The sequence below is a fragment of the Bos mutus genome, chromosome X (genome assembly GCF_027580195.1).
Source record: "Bos mutus isolate GX-2022 chromosome X, NWIPB_WYAK_1.1, whole genome shotgun sequence".
NCBI lineage: Eukaryota > Metazoa > Chordata > Mammalia > Artiodactyla > Bovidae > Bos > Bos mutus.
In genome coordinates, this window is record NC_091646.1 from 17,866,766 (window position 1) to 17,885,965 (window position 19,200).

A 19,200-nucleotide genomic window follows, 5' to 3' on the forward strand; every position below is an offset into this window, starting at 1 on the left:
CTATTAATATGTGATATTTATGTCTCTGCATGGTTGAAGCTGCAAATCCTTTTGCATAACATTTCCTCTTGCTTTGATAGAAAATTTCTCACTCAAAATACTTCAAAACCAGCATTTTAATTTTTATCACCCCTGAAAATTTCATTCTTAACCAGAGAACCAAGTTATCATGCTAAAATAGATGTCATTGGATTACATCACTTGGCCTGGTGTGAAACTCTCTCTCTCTGTCTCTCTCGTTAATTTCACTGCCTATCAGAAATGCACCTGTGAAGTTGGGGGCCATTAGAGGATAGAGCTAATGAGAACCAAGGTCATGGAGTCAGTCTCTGTAAGAGTATTAACTTCGTTATGTTTCCTGGCCACGGACTGTACCCCAATCTTAGCCAGAGGACTCTTGGGGTCAAGGGAATCCAGGAAAGAGATGACTCAGTGTAAACCCATCCCCCATGACCAGAGAGACAGCTCAAAGAACACCCATTTCAGGATCTTCCAATGTCCGTGTTGGAAAGAATCTCAGGCCTCTTCTTTCCTCCCCATCTGACGTGCAGCAATTTTGTAAAAGGATTAGTCAGTCCTCTCTTGAGTACCTCCAGTGACAGAGAACTCATTGCCTTCCATTGCCAACCATTCAATCTTTTTTTAAAAATTTTATTTCATTGAAGTATAATCTATTTACAATGTGTTAATTTCTGCTATACAGCGAAGTGTTTCAGTTATATAGATATATATTCTTTTCCATTATGATTTATCACAGTATATTGACTATCATTCCCTGTGCTATACAGTAGCCAACCATTTAATCTTGAAGCAGTTCTGATGAATTCTTTCTTATGTGAATTACAACCTTCTGTCATTCTGTAAACTGGTCTGAGGCCCTCCCTGTGAGATCAAAGGAATAAGACTCCAAACCAATCCTTTACAAGTTGGAAAATAGCAAAAGAATTGAACTTAGGGCTTATGGTTGTCCCTCCACATGGCTATTCTTATTGGCTTTTGTCAGCAGAGAGAGTCCTTGGTCAGAGAAGCAAGCATTTAAGCAGAAGTTTCGATTCTTTTATATAAGGGACTTGATATAGCATTTAGGAAATGAGTTTAAATTCCCTTTCCATTTTTGAGGCCAGTTTCATATGTAGCACACACAGATGGGTGATATAGAAAAGATCACTAGAGAGCTATCCATCAGCCCTCAGCCGTCAAAAAAACTTGCAATGGGGCACTGCCTCCAAGCTGAAGATTTTGATATTTATGAGTAGTTTAGACCAATCTGTCATTGAGGGCCTATTGGAAAGACCTTTGAATGACACGATTGACTTTTACTCCCATCAGAAGACGTGTACTCACTCATTCATCCTTTCAAAAAGCACTTATTTAGGACTTTCTAAGCCCTAGATGTTAGGGATATGATAATGGTCAGCTGGGGGGTATATATGTCAAATAAGGAATCACTCAAAGTAATAGATCATTACAGACCATGATTAGTGATATAAAGGAAAGTGACAGATTATACTCAGAACATTTATCCTTCTCCAGGGGATCTTCCCAATCCAGGGATCGAACATGGCTCTCCTATATTGCAGGCAGACTCTTTACCCTCTGAGCCACCAGGGAAGCCCTTAGAACATATAACAGGTCTCACTTACTTGAGAATTTTGAAGAAGCCTTGCCTGACATTTGAGTTAATATATAAGGGGTGAATAGGAATGAATAGTAAAGGATACAGAGATGGGGGAAGCATTGCAGGCAGAGGCCCCATGGAAGAGAGGTATAAGAAGAAACAGAATATTCAAGGAACTAACAGAGGGCTGCTGTTGGTGAAATTCAGAGATGAGGATAAGATATAAGGTGAAGAGGTCTTATGATATAAGAATGGAGAGGTCATCTCTACTCTTTTCAGCAAATGCCATGAGCATTCCTCACCTTCAGTTCTTTCCTTGTTCTGGGAAAATTCTCCTGGTCATCTATCTCTTAAACAAAGCCTTACTCATCTTGTTTTCTGAACTTTGGCATCCAGAAAGTGGGGGTGAAGGCAAAGGGCTCTCATGTATATTCAACACTTGCCATTCACCAAGCTGAGTCCTTTATACGTATGATCTTTAACACCCTTATCCTAACACTGTGAGCTAGTGCCCTTTCTACCATCTTACCATGGGAGAAATTGGCTCTCAGAAATCCTGAGTCATTGGTCCAGTGTCAGATAGCTTAACTAATAAGCCCAGATGAAAATTCAGGTTTGCCTGACTCCAAAGATTCTGCTCTTTCTCATACATTGACTTGCTTGCAAGGACACATTCAAAGAAAGAGTATTCTGAACATCAAGAAAAAAATGTGTAAAACAATGTAATTAGCATTATAGATGTTGTCTCAGATGGAGCCAAAGGTCCCCATTCCAATCTCAGTGTGTTGCACCTTCATGAAATTCTTTCTAAAACTTCTTCCTCCATGTCTTTCTCTCAATTACTTACCTGCAGCACAGATGTCCCAAACTCTCTCATTTTTCATTCCCAATCTTTCCAAAACTTTCCCCAAACCTAGTCTGTGTTGCTGACGCTGGTCTTTTTTACTCTTAACTCTCATCTTCAGGATTTATTCATCTCTTTCTTACGGTACCTTTCTCCTCTGTCCAATGTTAATCCTGGTGTGGTGTCAGTGATCAGGGTGGCAGAAAAAGGATCTTTACAAATCAGGAGGAGCAGGAGATGACCTGAATGTCCAAATGGTTTAAAGTGGATAGTAGTTCATTTTTTTCCTTTACATTTATTTTTTTCTGTATCCACTTGAAAATTCTTTCAACTCTCAAGTGTTAAAGAATCTGCCTGCAATGCAGGAGACACAGGAGATGTGGGTTTGATCCCTGGGTCTGGAAGATCCCCTGGAGAAGGGAATGGCTATCCACTCTAGTTTTCTTGCCTGAAGAATTCCGTGGACAGAGGAGCCTGGTGGGCTATAGTCCATGGGGTCACAAAGAGTTGGGCACAAGTGAGCCCCGCCCCCACCACACACAAACACAATAACTGTCCAAAGTGATTCATAGTTTGCTTTCTGTTTCCTCATCTTGGGAGAGTCTGTTAGTGCCCACAGTCTTGAGCTACTCTGCACTTCCCAGCATCTCTTTTGCAGCTGGATTGGCCATGGACTAGTTCTACTCTATGGAGTTTGAGCAGAAATGATATGTGTTACTTCTGCACTGAGATGGGTGAGTATCCAGTTTGTCTTTTCCAAACTTTTTTCCCTGTTTGCTGTTTGGATAATACTAGGTGACCTTAAAGCCACCATATGGAAGCGCTCTGAGTCCTTGAGTCATTGCTTAGAAGAGAATCAATCCACATTAGACTATAATGTGAGTGAGAAATAAACTGTTGTTACATTGTTTTAGTAGTGCTAATTAAGCTAATACTTTATTTTTTAATATTTTAGTTAAAATCATCAATAAGTTCATAATTATAATGAAGTCCACCTTATCAGTCTTTTCATCTGTAGTTAGTATTCTTTATGCTCTGTTTTAAATTTTTGTCTAACTCAAGGTCATGGAGGCATTTTCTGATACTCTATTTTAGAAATTTTATTGTTTTGCCTTTTACATTTTGGTCTAACTAATATGTATATCAAGTTAATTTTTGTATAAAATTTGAGGATCATGGTTAATTTTCCATATGGATATGCAATGAACCCAGCATCACATATTGAAAAGATCATCCCTCTCTCACTGGGTTTCAGTAGCCCCTTCATTGAGTATCAGATATAGCAGATAGTCTCTAAAACGGCTTCATGGATCCCCACGTTCTTTTCTTTCTTTTTTTCTTTTTTTGGCTGCACATACAATATTGTTAAGTTTTAAAATAAAATAAAATTAAAAAAAAAAAAAAGCTTATGGGATCTTAGTTCCCCTACCAGAGACTGAACCTGTGCCCTGGGCAGTGAAATCACAGAATCCTAACCACTGGAACATCAAGGAATTCCTGTGACTCACCTCTAATGAACAGATATGGCAAAAGTGACTAGAGTTCCTTCTGTGATTAGGTTACCAAAGACCATGAGTTCCATTTACCCTCGCTTTCTCTCCTTCTTCAGTAAAGAATTTCGTATTTTCCTCTTGTAATCTAGTGTGTGCTGTGCTGAGGTTGGAGGGAAGTGATGTCATAGGTCTAATGGTCTAGTTTGGTTGATATTGTGCAGAAAAAGATGACACCAGAAAGGTCCCTGACACTTGAACTGTTAGAAGGAGCCTCGCCTGGTTACCTGCAGGACAAGACATCACAAACGAGTGCTCAGGTGCAAGATAAAATCAAACCAAATTTCCAGGTGCTACACTAGGTTGGGTCAGGATGCCTTGTATGTCAGAAAGGGGAGAGCCTACCCCATCTGAGTTACATGACAGGAAGCCAAATTTATCCAGATTTTGTTATCTGGAGTTAACCTTCTGTCAGTAGTATTACCACATATAAAATTGACCTCTTTTTTCTGTTTTTATAAGATTCTGCTTAAGAAAAATCTGAGCTATAAAATTTCATTTTCCAGCAGCATCAATTTTCTGCAAGATAAGACATAAATCAAATAAATATTTCTTTGTCCCCTCCCTTTCATCCTTCTCCCATCTGGACGTAAAACATGTATTTAGAATATAAACATAAGAGATGGGTAGGCAGGGCTGTGAAAGAGTCAACATGCCTTTGGCTAGAGAGTTACTACGTTCATCCTTGGAAAAGAAGGGAAAAAGGATAAAAAGAAATGACTTGTTCAATGTCCAAATTCTTATTTTATGGATGTAAAATGTCCATGTTGCTACAGGATTTCCATGGTCTACAGCCATTCTCAGATAGTGGTCCTCTGTGCAGCTTGTTCAACAGAGTTGTACCAACCTACGGGAGGGAAGGCCAGGCTCACAGAGGGTGTTCATATAGAAGAAAGCAACACTAATGACCCACACAATTTCCTGAATTTGAGTGATATCACAGAAATCAGTTCCGTATCAGTTCCTTATCAGTTCCATAATTCTACTTAATCTATCAAGATAAGGTAATTACGTTTAATTTTGTAAGGGATACAGCAGTGACCTCCTGTTTTGGTATTAACTTTTCAATAAAGTGTTGATTATGGGCAAAAGCCAAGAACATTGATTTTCAGAGTCCAGAGAACATGCTTCTTTTCTTCTTGGTAAGTGAGCTAGTCTACTGCTGCTTCACCATTTTCTTGATTTAAGACCAAGGTTCCAGACAAAAGAGATACAAGCCACAGTGGTGGCTGGAGTGTAGTTGACTTTTTACATGGATAATTTTCAATCAAACCACAGCCTATCACTTTATTTCGCAATTTCCTGAGGTTCTAGAAACTCCGCAGTCTGCTAGTCCTGGCAGGAGGAGCAGAAGGTATTTTTAAGCTTCCATCTTGTCATTTATTCAGCTAATGTGCTTGGGCGCATCTTTATTCCTCTTCACCAGGCACGTGCAGCTGCTGACAGAGTGCCGGGGTCCCAGATTCCATCAGAGTCTGTGCAATGGGAAAGTCACATGAAAAAGAAGGGAGAGGTTCAGTTAAGTCTGTATGGGTTGGCATATGTGCTTCTTATGAAGTATTGCCAGGGAGGGAAAGCTTTAGAGAGTGACTTTGCCACTTCGCACAAAAGCAAAATAAAGCAATTTCACTTCCATTTCCTAGGAGCATGGCAAAATCCCAAGCCCCTTAGTTCCTGTCATTTATTCCTCCCTACAACTCTGTGAGGCAGATACTATTATTTTAGATAAAAAACTGGGTTAGACACAGAGTAAGAACTGGTATGAAATTCCATAGGTTGTAAGTAGTTAATCCAGGGTTCAAACCCAAGTCTATCTGATTCCAAGGTCCATTCCCACAACTCACACAACACTGATTTGTTATAGTAATAAGATGTTCAAGGGAGCGAACAATGGTGCATTTTACAATGGGAAAATATGCAGAAAAATGATAAAAATATGGAAAGATATCCAGTATATATTTTTGTCTATTTATATATTAAAAATGACCAACATTCACCTACTATGTGGCAGCCACAGTTTTAGGTGCTAGAAAATACAAATACCTTGTCCTCCCAAGGCCTGTTGCAGCAAGATTTGGCTCAAGCAATAACCTATCATCAACACTGTTATTCCTGCCCACAGTAAGTGCAGGGAACACAATAAATTGGAGCTCTGTGACTGGAGGGGATGTTTCAGCTTGAGTGGAGTAGAAGGACATCTCCAAGGAGGTGAGATCTAAGTGATGAGAAGAAGGCAGTCATTGTGCATTTCACAGTCGGGGAGGACAGCAAGTACAAGTACACAGAGAAGTGGAAAACATGTATGTCAGCTGGGATGGAAATAAGGGAATGGGGGCTCAGGCGTAACAGTGGGGGGGATACTGGGAACATCAGTGGGGGGAATGGTAGGAGATTTGAGGGGCTAGCAGGGGCCAGATCATACAGGACCCTGTAGACCACATTAAGGAGTTTAGATTTTATTTTTCAGTCCAGTTCAGTTCAGTTCAGTCACTCAGTCATGTCCAACTCTGCGACCCAATGAATTGCAGCATGCCAGGCCTCCCTGTCCCTCACCAACTCCTGGAGTTCACTCAGACTCACATCCATCGAGTCGGTGATGCCATCCAGCCATCTCATCCTCTGTCGTCCCCTTCTCCTCCTGTCCTCAATCCTTCCCAGCATCAGAGTCTTTTCCAATGAGTCAACTCTTCGCATGAGGTGGCCAAAGTACTGGAGTTTCAGCTTTAGCATCATTCCTTCCAAAGAAATCCCAGGGCTGATCTCCTTCAGAATGGATTGGTTGGATCTCCTTGCAGTCCAAGGGACTCTCAAGAGTTTTCTCCAACACCACAGTTCAAAAGCATCAATTCTTCAGTGCTCAGCCTTCTTCACAGTCCAATTCTCACATCCATACATAACCACTGGAAAAACCATAGCCTTGACTAGAAGGACCTTTGTTGGCAAAGTAATGTCTCTGCTTTTGAATATGCTATCTAGGTTGGTCATAACTTTTCTTCCAAGGAGTAAGCGTCTTTTAATTTCATGGCTGCAGTCACCATCTGCAGTGATTTTGGAGCAAAAATAAATAAATAAATAAATAAAGTCTGACACTGTTTCCACTGTTTCCCCATCTATTTCCCATGAAGTGATGGGACCAGATGCCATGATCTTCGTTTTCTGAATGTTGAGCTTTAAGCCAACTTTTTCACTCTCCTCTTTCACTTTCATCAAGAGGCTTTTTAGTTCCTCTTCACTTTCCGCCATAAGGGTGGTGTCATCTGCATATCTGAGGTTATTGATATTTCTCCTGGCAATCTTGATTCCAGCTTGTGCTTCTTCCAGCCCAGCATTTTTCATGATGTACTCTGCATATAAGCTTATTAGCAGGGTGACAATATACAGCCTTGACGTACTCCTTTTCCTATTTGGAACCAGTCTGTTGTTCCATGTCCAGTTCTAACTGTTGCTTCCTGACCTGAATACAAATTTCTCAAGAGTCAGGTCAGGTGGTCTGGTATTCCCATCTCTTTCAGAATTTTCCACATTTTATTGTGATCCACACAGTCAAAGGCTTTGGCATAGTCAATAAAGCAGAAATAGATGCTTTTCTGGATCTCTCTTGCTTTTTTGATGCTTTTATTGTGTTTTTAGTGTTATGGAAAACCAGTGCTGTGTTGTAAGTAGGGAAGGAATATGATCTGGTTGCTTTGTAAGGACTGAAATATGATAGTGCAAGAATGCAGCATTAGAGGAGGAGCCAAGATGGTGGAGGACTAGGACGGGGAGAACACTTTTTCCCCCACAAATTCATTAAAAGAGCATTTAAACGTCGAGTAAATTCCACAAAACAACTTCTGAATGCTGGCAGAGGACATCAGGCACCCAGAAAAGCAATCCAACTCTTCGAAAGGAGGTAGGAAAAAATATAAAAGACAAAAAAATAGACAAAAGAGGGAGGGACGGAGTTCCGTCCCGGGAAGGGAGTCTTAAAAAGAGAGAAGTTTCCAAACACCAGGAAACCTTCTCACTGCCGAATCTGTGCTGAGCTTTGGAAGCACAGAGGGCAACATAACAGGAAGAAAATATAAATAAACAATTAAAACTCGAAGATTGCAAGTCCTACGGTAACTCCCCCAGCGGAGAAGCAGCGCAGACGCCTGCACGTGCCATTAGCAAGCGGGGGCTGGGCAGGGAGGCGCAGCACGGGTTGCATCGCTTAGAGTAAGAATCTGGCCTGAATACCCTGAGCGCTATCTGAGCGAAATAATTTGGGCTAGCAAACCAGACTGGGGGATATCTACCACGCGAAAAGCCAGCCCCAACCTAAGACACTGCCAGGCCAGCGCACGGAACAAAGAATTGATCAGAGATAGCCGGCTGCAGACCTTCCCCCTCCGGTGACAGGCAGCCAGAGCCGGAAGGGGGCAATCACAGCCCCAGAGAGACATTATCTATAAAACTGTAAGCAGGCTTCTTTGCTAACTAAAACTTTTTGGGGGTCTGGACGGTTAACATCTGCCTGAGAAGGTGCGCCGGTTTTACACCCAGATAACCGAGTGGCGGGGAGGCGATAAGTCGCAGCATTGGCGCTCGCCAAACACCTTATCACTTGAGCTGCTTGGACCTGGGAAGAGCACAAAACTCAGGCCCAACTGAGTCTGTGCCTCTGAGGACTACCCGAGTGCCTGAACCTGAGCGGCTTGGACCTGGGAGGTACATGCAACCCAGGGCCAGCCTCGGATTGTTCCCAGTGGAACAACCTAGAGCCTGAGCAGTGTGGGCAGGGAGGCTACACGCGCCGTGAGCGGGGGCAGATCCAGTGTGGCTGAGGCACTGCGAGCGCACGCCAGTGTTATTTTTTTGCAGCATCCCTCCCTCCCTCCCCACAGCGTGACTGAACAAAGAGAAGAAATACAGCTCCACCCATCAGAACACTGACACAAGCTTCCCTAACCAGGAAACCTTGACAAGCCACCTGTACAAACCCACACACAGCGAGGAAAAGCCACAATAAAGAGAACTCCACAAACTGCCAGAATACAGAAAGGACACCCCAAACTCAGCAATTTAAACAAGATGAAGAGACAGAGGAATAGCCAGCAGATAAAGGAACAGGATAAATGCCCACCAAACCAAACAAAAGAGGAAGAGATAGGGAATCTACCTTATAAAGAATTCCGAATAATGATAGTGAAATTGATCCAAAATCTTGAAATTAAAATGGAATCACAGATAAATAGCTTGGAGACAAGGACTGAGAAGATGCAAGAAAGGTTTAACAAGGATCTAAAAGAAATAAAAAAGAGTCAATATATAATGAATAATGCAATAAATGAAATTAAAAACACTCTGGAGGCAACAAATAGTAGAATAACAGAGGCAGAAGATAGGATTAGTGAATTAGAAGATAGAATGGTAGAAATAAATGAATCAGAGAGAATAAAAGAAAAACGAATTAAAAGAAATGAGGACAATCTCAGAGACCTCCAGGACAATATTAAACACTACAACATTCTGAATCATAGGGGTTCCAGAAGAAGAAGACAAAAAAAGAATGAGAGAAAATACTTGAGGAGATAATAGTTGAAAACTTCCCTAAACTGGGGAAGGAAATAATCACCCAAGTCCAAGAAACCCAGAGAATCCCAAACAGGATAAACCCAAGGCGAAACACCCCAAGACACATATTAATCAAATTAACAAAGATCAAACACAAAGAACAAATATTAAAAGCAGCAAGGGAAAAACAACAAATAACACACAAGGGAATTCCCATAAGGATAACAGCTGATCTTTCAATAGAAACTCTTCAAGCCAGGAGGGAATGGCAAGACATACTTAAAATGATGAAAAAAAATAACCTACAGCCCAGATTATTGTACCCAGCAAGGATTTCATTCAAGTATGAAGGAGAAATCAAAAGCTTCTCAGACAAGCAAAAGCTGAGAGAATTCTGCACCACCAAACCAGCTCTCCAACAAATACTAAAGGATATTCTCTAGATAGGAAACACAAAAATGGTGTATAAATTCTAACCCCAAACAATAAAGTAAATGGCAACGGGATCATACTTATCAGTAATTACCTTAAACGTAAATGGGTTGAATGCCCCAACCAAAAGACAAAGACTGGCTGAATGGATACAAAAACAAGACCCCTACATATGTTGTCTACAGGAAACCCACCTCAAAACAGGGGACACATACAGACTGAAAGTGAAGGGCTGGAAAAAGATTTTCCATGCAAATAGGGACCAAAAGAAAGCAGGAGTAGCAATACTCATATCAGATAAAATAGACTTTAAAACAAAGGCTGTGAAAAGAGACAAAGAAGGTCACTACATAATGATCAAAGGATCAATCCAAGAAGAAGATATAACAATTATAAATATATATGCACCCAACATGGGAGCACCGCAGTATGTAAGACAAATGCTAACAAGTATGAAAGGAGAAATTAACAATAACACAATAATAGTGGGAGACTTTAATACCCCACTCACATCTATGGATAGATCAACTAAACAGAAAATTAACAAGGAAACACAAACTTTAAATGATACAATAGACCAGTTAGACCTAATTGATATCTATAGGACATTTCATCCCAAAACAATGAATTTCACCTTTTTCTCAGCGCACATGGAACCTTCTCCAGGATAGATCACATCCTGGGCCATAAAGCTAGCCTTGGTAAATTCAAAAAATAGAAATCATTCAAGCATCTTTTCTGACCACAACGCAGTAAGATTAGATCTCAATTACAGGAGAAAAACTATTAAAAATTCCAACATATGGAGGCTGAACAACACGCTGCTGAATAACCAACAAATCACAGAAGAAATCAAAAGAAATCAAAATTTGCATAGAAACGAATGAAAATGAAAACACAACAACCCAAAACCTGTGGGACACAGTAAAAGCGGTCCTAAGGGGAAAGTTCATAGCAATACAGGCACACCTCAAGAAACAGAAAAAAAGTCAAATAAATAACCTAACTCTACACCTAAAGCAACTAGAAAAGGAAGAAATGAAGAACCCTAGGGTTAGTAGAAGGAAAGAAATCTTAAAATTAGAGCAGAAATAAATGCAAAAGAAACAAAAGAGACCATAGCAAAAATCAACAAAGCCAAAAGCTGGTTCTTTGAAAGGATAAATAAAATTGATAAACCATTAGCCAGACTCATCAAGAAACAAAGGGAGAAAAATCAAATCAATAAAATTAGAAACGAAAATGGAGAGATCACAACAGACAACACAGAAATACAAAGGATCATAAGAGACTATTATCAACAATTATATGCCAATAAAATGGACAACGAGGAAGAAATGGACAAATTCTTAGAAAAGTACAACTTTCCAAAACTCGACCAGGAAGAAATAGAAAACCTTAACAGACCCATCACAAGCACGGAAATTGAAACTGTAATCAAAAATCTTCCAGCAAACAAAAGCCCAGGTCCAGACGGCTTCACAGCTGAATTCTACCAAAAATTTAGAGAAGAGCTAACACCTATCCTGCTCAAACTCTTCCAGAAAATTGCAGAGGAAGGTAAACTTCCAAACTCATTCTATGAGGCCACCATCACCCTAATACCAAAACCTGACAAAGATCCCACAAAAAGAAAACTACAGGCCAATATCACTGATGAACATAGATGCAAAAATCCTAAACAAAATTCTAGCAATCAGAATCCAACAACATATTAAAAAGATCATACACACCATGACCAAGTGGGTTTTATCCCAGGGATGCAAGGATTCTTCAATATCCATAAATCAATCAATGTAATACACCACATTAACAAATTGAAAAACAAAAACAATATGATTATCTCAATAGATGCAGAGAAAGCCTTTGACAAAATTCAACACCCATTTATGATAAAACTCTCCAGAAAGCAGGAATAGAAGGAACATACCTCAACATAATAAAAGCTATATATGACAAACCCACAGCAAACATTATCCTCAATGGTGAAAAATTGAAAGCATTTCCTCTAAAGTCAGGAACAAGACAAGGGTGCCCACTTTCACCATTACTATTCAACATAGTTTTGGAAGTTTTGGCCACAGCAATCAGAGTAGAAAAGAAATAAAAGGAATCAAATTGGAAAAGAAGAAGTAAAACTCTCACTATTTGCAGATGACATGATCCTCTACATAGAAAACCCTAAAGACTCACCAGAAAATTACTAGAATTAATCAATGATTATAGTAAAGTTGCAGGATATAAAATCAACACACAGAAATCCCTTGCATTCCTATACACTAATAATGAGAAAACAGAAAGAGAAATTAAGGAAACAATTCCATTCACCATTGCAACGAAAAGAATAAAATACTTAGGAATATATCTACCTAAAGAAACTAAAGACCTATATATAGAAAACTATAAAACACTGGTGAAAGAAATCAAAGAGGACACTAATAGATGGAGAAATATACCATGTTCATGGATTGGAAGAATCAGTATAGTGAAAATGAGTATACAACCCAAAGCAATTTATAGATTCAATGCAATCCCTATCAAGCTACCAACAGTATTCTTCACAGAGCTAGAACAAATAATTTCACAATTTGTATGGAAATACAAAAAACCTCGAATAGCCAAAGCGATCTTGAGAAAGAAAAATGGAACTGGAGGAATCAACCTACCTGACTTCAGGCTCTACTACAGAGCCACAGTTATCAAGACAGTATGGTACTGGCACAAAGACAGAAATATAGATCAATGGAACAAAATAGAGAGCCCAGAGATAAATCCACGCACATATGGACACCTTATCTTCGACAAAGGAGGCAAGAATATACAATGGATTAAAGACAATCTCTTTAACAAGTGGTGCTGGGAAATCTGGTCAACCACTTGTAAAAGAATGAAACTAGAACACTTTCTAACACCATATACAAAAATAAACTCAAAATGGATTAAAGATCTCAACGTAAGACCAGAAACTATAAAACTCCTAGAGGAGAACATAGGCAAAACACTCTCTGACATACATCACAGCAGGATCCTCTATGACCCACCTCCCAGAATATTGGAAATAAAAGCAAAAATAAACAAATGGGACCTAATTAAACTTAAAAGCTTCTGCACATCAAAGGAAACTATTAGCAAGGTGAAAAGACAGCCTTCAGAATGGGAGAAAATAATAGCAAATGAAGCAATCGACAAACAACTAATCTCAAAAATATACAAGCAACTCCTCCAGCTCAACTCCAGAAAAATAAATGACCCAATCAAAAAATGGGCCAAAGATCTAAATAGACATTTCTCCAAAGAGACATACAGATGGCTAACAAACACATGAAAAGATGCTCAACATCACTCATTATCAGAGAAATGCAAATCAAAACCACTATGAGATACCATTTCACACCAGTCAGAATGGCTGTGATCCAAAAGTCTAAATGCTGGAGAGGGTGGGTGAGAAAAAAGGAACCCTCTTACACTGTTGGTGGGAATGCAAACTAGTACAGCCACTATGGAGAACAGTGTGGAGATTCCTTAAAAAACTGGAAATAGAACTGCCTTATGATCCAGCAATCCCACTGCTGGGCATACACACTGAGGAAACCAGAAGGGAAAGAGACACGTGTACCCCAATGTTCATTGCAGCACTGTTTATAATAGCCAGGACATGGAAGCAACCTAGATGTCCATCAGCAGATGAATGGATAAGAAAGCTGTGGTACATATACACAATGGAGTATTACTCAGCCATTAAAAAGAATACATTTGAATCAGTTCTAATGAGGTGGATGAAACTGGAGCCTATTATACAGAGTGAAGTAAGCCAGAAGGACAAACACCAATACAGTATACTAACGCATATATATGGAATTTAGAAAGATGGTAACAATAACCCTGTATACGAGACAGCAAAAGAGACACTGATGTATAGAACAGGCTTATGGACTCTGTGGGAGAGGGAGAGGGTGGGGAGATTTGGGAGAATGGCATTGAAACATGTGAAATGTCATGTATGAAACGAGATGCCAGTCCAGGTTCAATGCACGATGCTGGATGCTTGGGGCTAGTGCACTGGGACGACCCAGAGGGATGGTATGGGGAGGGAGGAGGGAGGAGGGTTCAGGATGGATTTTCTTTTAAAAATAAAAAAAAATTTAAAAAAAAAGAATGCAGCATTAAAGGCTATGGTGAGTGATGGTCAAAGGAGGTCAGCAAATACTCTTTCCTAAAAGCAATTATTGGCTTCCCTGGTGGCTCAGACAGTAAAGAATCTGCTTGCAGTCAAGGAGACCTGGATTTGATTCCTGGGTCAGGAAGATCCCCTGGAGAAGGAAATGGCAACCCACTCCAGTATTCTTGCCTGGAGAATCCCATGGACATAGGAGCCTGGTGGGCTGCAGTCCACAGGGCTGCAAAATAGTTGAGCATGACTGAGCAACTGAGTATGCATGCACAGAAGCAATTATAGCTCAGGCCCAAACTGATAAGACACCCATCTCTGGACCATGGAAATCGACAAAGAGTGTATAATAAACTTAGAATTGTTTATTATTTATTTATGAAAATGACTGAATCTCAGGTCAGAACTGTAGGAATTCAACGTTTTTAGTGTGGGGCTGCTTCTCTCCCTTCCATCTATTAGCACAGCAATTCTATTAGGGTAGGACCAGCCATACAAGCAACAACTTTGTGGTCAAATGTGGCTGAATTGGTTTGGAGTGCAGCAGGAAAAAACCCTGTACTCCTAGGACTCATAGGAAACAGAGCTGATCTTGGTGACAAATGAATGGGGGGACGACAGGACAGCCTGCCTAGCTAGACTGACAGACTAGCCTTAAACTCAACTGGAAAATCCAGGAAATGAAAAACTGTGGTGGGCTTTGCCCAACTCCCACATGTCCCTGGCAGTCTAGAAGGCCGTGCTCATGCTCAAAGCTGCCTGAATGCTAAGACAGCAGAGAGAGTCCTTGCTCCCCTTAAGTACCTGGTGAAATGCAACAGAGGAGACATGAGAGGGCCTGATAGAAAATAGAAGCTGAGACATACTTTTAAACTGCCTGAACTTTGAATGTAACATCCAACCCACACAGAAATCCATCCGAAAAGGTGGAATACTTAACCTTCTCAGGACTTTTAAGCATATGTCTAACCAGTCCTTGCCTGCTCACAAAGATATGGTGACACAGGGCTGACCCCTAAGAGACAGGCTTAAAAATTAAAAACAGAATTTTCTAAAACCTGAGCAAAGACATTAGTAGCTACATGCTTTAGAGACAACAGACTTTACACAATGAGCCTAGAAAATCCATTAACTAAGTAACTAACAAAACATGGCCAACAACAGCCTCTGGGGAATCAATCTAGAGGTCCTACACTTTTGTTGAAAAATATCCAGTTTTTAGGTAACCAACAAAGATCTCCTGTATTGCACTCCATTCAATATTCTATGATAGCCTATATAAGAAAATACTGTGAAAAAGAATGAATATATACATATGTATAACTGAATCACTTTGCTGTACACTGTAAACTAATACAACATTGTAAATCAACTATACTCCAATAAAATTTTAATTTTTAAAAGTGAAAAAAATACTCAGTTTTGAACAAAAATGGTGAGACTTTCAAAGAAACAGCAAAGTGTGACCCATATTTAGGAAAAAAAAAAAAAACAGTCAAAGAGGCTGACTCTGAGTTAGCTTAAGATGTTAGATTTAGCACCAAAGACTTCAAAGCCACTGTTATAAATATGTTCAAAGAACTAAAAGGAATGATGTCTAAATGATTAAAATATGGTATAACAAAAATAACTCATCAAACAGAGAAACGAGAATCCTCAAACAGTTGTGGTGAAGATGTAAAAGTGTTTCAGTCATTTTAGAATCAACTCATCAATTTCCTAACATATGATGCAGCAATTTCACTCCTAGAAATCTGCCAAAGATAAATGAAAAACATGTGCCCACACAAACATATAAGTTCAAATGCTCATACCTTCGTTATTCATAATGTCCCAAACTGAATATAATCCAAATGACCACGAATATGTACATAGTACATAAAATGTGGCTTAACTAGTCAATGGAATATTATTTGCAATTATTAATAAAAGGAATGAATAACTGGTATATGCAACAATATAGCGGAACCTGAAAAACATTGTGATAAGTAGAAGAAGCCAGGTATCAAAAAACTCGACATATTGTATGATTCCCTTTATTAAAATGCTATTAAAAGGCATATTTACAGAGACCTGAAGCAAATCAGTGGTTGTCTAGGGCTATGGGTGGGAGTATGGATTAGTTGTAAACATATAGGAGCAAACTGTTTGGGGTGATGGAAGTGTTCTAAAACTGAATTGTGGTTCTGGTTGCAAAACTTTGTAACTTTACAAAAAGTCATTTTTAATGCTTACAATAGATGAATTTTATATTTGTAAATTATACCACAATAGTAGTGTTAAAACTAAAATTAACATTTTTTTAAAGGCTGACAGAGGCCCCGTCTGGGAAACATCTTTGCCCTAATGCACCGGAGACTTCTCTCCCCTGCTGAGAGACACCAGAGCAGGCGGGAGGCACTGGAAAACAATCCAGACAATCGCAAACGGTCAGATCTTGGAAACCTCTTTATCTTAATAGTTAAAAAAGTCTTTACCCCTACCCAGAGACACCAGAGAGGTTGGGGACATCAATAAGTGGATCTCAACACACCCTTCCCTTCTCCTACTGGGAACACCTTGCAGCCTGACCTTATGAAACCGCCAGTCATCACTAGCAGGAAACTCAGAAAGCCCTAGGGGCACAAGATGAATGAAACAGACCAAAATAACAGGACAGAGTCTCTGAAATCAAACTGCCATTGGAACCACAGCCCACAAAATTAGGTCAAGACCTGCATACTAAACTAAAACAGGGTGAATGCCTGCTGAAATCAAAGAAGTAATAGTTCTCAGAGTCCTAACGTAATGAACAAAATGTCCAGGAAACGCTTGAAAACCACCCATCATCACAAGAACTAGAAAATCACAACTTGAGTGAGGAATAACAATTAACTGATGCCAACACTGAGATGAATCAGATGTTGGAATTATCTGACAAGGATTTCAAAGCAGCTCTCATAAAAATGCTTCTGCAATCAATTACAAATTCTCTTGAAACAAATGGAAAAATAGAAAATCTCAGCAAAAAGTAAAGTCATAAGAAAGAACCAAATGGAAATTGCAGAACTAAAAATTACAATAACTGAAATAAATAACTTGCTGAATGGGTTTAATAGTAGACTGAAGATGACAGAGGACATAAACTTGAGGACAAACTATACAAGTCACGCATTTTGAACAACAGAGATAAAATAGACTAAAAGGAAACAGACCCCGAGGGACTTGTGGGATTATAAAATATTCCAATGTTTGTATAATCAATGCCTCAGAAGGATAGGAGATAAGGAGGCTAAAAGAGTATTTCAAGAAACAATGGCTGAAAAGTTCCAATTTGGCAAAAAACACAAAGCTACAGACCCAAGAAGCTAAGTGCACCATAAATAGGAAAACCAAAGAAAGATAATAAGATATGTCATAATTAAACTTTTGAAAAATTAAGGAAAAAAACTCTCAAAAGCAGCCTGAGAGCCATGGCATATTACCTATAGGGGCACACCAATTCAAAAATGTATTTCTCATCTGAAAACACAGAGGCCAGAAGTGACACAACATTTTTCAAATGCTGAAAGAAAAGAATTATCAACAGTAAATACTGTTTCAGGTATCTTTCAAGAATGAAGAGAAAATAAAAATGTTTTCAGGCAAAGGAAAACAAAAAAAGAATTTATCACTAACAGACATACCATTAAATATTGGTTAAAGGAAATTCTTCAAAAAGAAAGATAATGATAAAAGAATGAAATTTGATGCATCAGGAATGAAGAAAGAACAATGGAAAGAACAGAAGTGTGGGCACATATACTATCTATTTCCTCAGGAGTTTTATAATTATTAGTAGTGGTGAAGTCAAATATAACATTATCTAATACTCAAAACAGTAATATTTAAAAATGAGGAGGGTAGAAAGACCTAAATGGAAGTAAGGTTTCCAAATCTTAAATGGTAAAAAGTTGATACCAGGAAACTGTTATAAGGCATATATTTATTTATTCTTTTAAATTTATTTATTTGGCTGCATTGGGTCTTAGTTGTGGCATGCAGGATCTTTAGTTGCAGTGTGTGAGATCTAGTTCCCTGACTAGGAATTGAATGTGGGCCCCCTGAATTGGGAGTGTGAAATCTTAGCCACTGAACCACCAGAGAAGTCCCTAAGGCACATATTTATATTGTGATACACCAAGCAACCACTACACTTGTGTAATGAAAACTACACAAAGAGAGACTTAAAAACACTGTGAATGCATCAAGATAGATAGTAAAAAAAATGTCTAAGCTGTCCACAGGAAGAGGAGAAAAGAACAGAGGAATGAGAATCAGAGGAATTAAATAAAGAAAACAAATAATAAATTCAAGTGCTAATATATCCATAATTACATGAAATTACACCTTTTATAAAAGGTGTAAATAAAACAATTAAAAGAAAAAAAATTAAACGAGTAAAAAAACCATGACACAAATATAAACTCCTTAGAAAAACTTTAATGCTTTTTATAGTTTCTTGAGTTTGGAACTTAGGTTATTGATTTGAGACCTGTGCTTATTTCTAATGTAAGCATTTAATGGCTTAAATTTCCTTCTCAGCACTATTTTTCAATGTCATAAGGAAATTCATTGGCATAAATAAGTTGAAAGTAAAAGAATGGGGAAATACGCAAATGCAAATATTGAAAAACCGGTGGCTATAGTAATATTTGATAACATAGACTTCTAAATTAAAAAGTTACTACAAATAAGGACATTGTTTAATAGGGTCAATCAGTCAGGAAGATATTACAGTCCTAAAAGTGTGCATACCCAAAATCAGAGTCTCAAAATACATACAGCAAAATTGATGAAGTTGAAAATAGAAATAAGCAAGTCCAGTACTACAGTTGGGAACTTTATTTATTTATATTTTTTTTAATTTTAATTGGAGGTTAATTACATTATCGTGGTGGTTTTTGCCATACATTCACGTGAATCAGCCTTGAGTGTACATGTGTTCCCCATCTTGACCCTCCCTCCAACCTCCCTCCCCATCCCATCCCTCTGAGTCATCCCAGTGCACCAGCTCTGAGCACCCTGCCTC

General features: G+C 39.0%; 1 pseudogene; it reads left to right on the top strand.

Moving 5' to 3' along the window:
- LOC102287906 (endoplasmic reticulum resident protein 44 pseudogene) overlaps nt 1–19,200 on the top strand; it is a 116,715-nt pseudogene that overhangs the window by 18,385 nt on the left and 79,130 nt on the right.